We start from the raw sequence: 1,563 nt of genomic DNA, 5'->3' as shown, positions 1-1,563 counted from the left end.
CACTCCTCAGAAGGAAGGTTGGGCAATCTACTTCTGTAGTGATACTGCCTCGAAAACCCAAGGAGGGGTCGCTATGAGTCAGGTCTGACTCGAAGGCACATAATAACAACAACAACATTCAGTCTGTATGCTGAGCAAATAATTCAAGAAGCTGGATTATATGAAGAACAATGCAGCATCAGGATTGGAAGAAGAACCATTAACAGCTTGTGATATGCAGATGACACAATCTTGCTTGCTGAAAGTGAAAATGACTTGAATCACTTACTGATGAAGATCGAAGACTACAGCTTTCAGTATGGATTATACCTCAACATAAAGAAAATAAAAATACTCACAACTGGACAAGTAAGCAACATCATGATAAATGGAGAAAAAAATTGAAGTTGTAATGCAGTGAATTACTTAGTATGGCTCTTCCAGCCATGGTCTTTGTGACTCCCACCAGATTACTGGGTGGTACTATGCAAATCTAAATTGCTTGTGGCCAACCAAGGGGATTGGATAGCTTGATAGAAATGTAAATAAGGTATTTGGCATGCTCATGGGAGTTAAAAAAAAAAAAACCCTCAAAATTGGAGCTCTGGTGGCATAGTTAGTGCCTAAGGCATTTGACTGCTAACCAGAAGGCTGGCAGTTCAAACCCACCAGCCGCTCCTCCAAAGGAAGGTTGGGCAATCGACTTCCATTGTGATACTGCCTCAGAAATCCAAAGAGGGGTTACTATGAATCCGGGTTAGGACCATGGAAATAAGGTGTATATAACCCTAATGTGGGGATTGGTTAGTTTGACTTGACGGCACATAACAACAACAACAACAGGCTTAACATGAGCCCTCCCAGAGGCAGCAGTGGGGATCCACTGCCATCAAGAGAGAAGAGCCAGAGTTGAAGTGGAGTGTGTCCTTTGACCTGAAATCCCTCCACTGGACCGGCTTGGCAGAGAGACCAGCAGAGAGTTGGCAGGGAGTCAGCAGGGAGACAGTGGCAGTGGAACCATAAGGTACGAGACAGAGCAGCAGGCTTGCTGGCCCACAGAGCAGGAAAGCTGAGTGCCTTTGGGCAAGAGGCTTGCTGAGGGAGTGGGATGCACATAGGTGCACCTATCGGCAGAGCTAAGAGAGCTTTGTGACACTTGCCCAAGAAGAGCAGAAGCCAGGCCATGAGGCTAAGGGCCAAAGAGAGGTGTGCCTTTAGGTATGGCCGAGGGGATGCTGTCCTGATTGAAGAATTCCTGAACCTGAATGGTAGCCTGTTACTTCCCTAATAAAACCCATAATCGTGAGTACTGTCTGTGAGTTCTGTGTGGCCATAGCAATGAAAAATCGAACCCAGCAGAGGAGTAGTGAATGCTGTGGGAGGGATGGTTGGTGTCAGAATTGGTTAAAAATTTTTCCATGAGCCTGCTTAGTGCCCCTTATGCATTGTGTCTTTCTTTGTTCTTTGTTAGAACATTTTTCTCCTAAAAAGTGAAGTTAGCAGAGATAGGAGAAAAGAAATGGTGAAGAAGTGGAAACAAGTAGGTTAACATAGAAGTAATCGTTTCAAAATTGTGAAAACAAT

The sequence above is a fragment of the Orycteropus afer genome, unplaced genomic scaffold (genome assembly GCF_000298275.1).
Source record: "Orycteropus afer afer isolate SDZICR_OR568_19922 unplaced genomic scaffold, OryAfe1.0 scaffold00360, whole genome shotgun sequence".
Lineage (NCBI taxonomy): Eukaryota > Metazoa > Chordata > Mammalia > Tubulidentata > Orycteropodidae > Orycteropus > Orycteropus afer.
The sequence above is the reverse complement of the archived record's forward strand: the minus strand, read 5'-3'. Positions refer to the sequence as shown.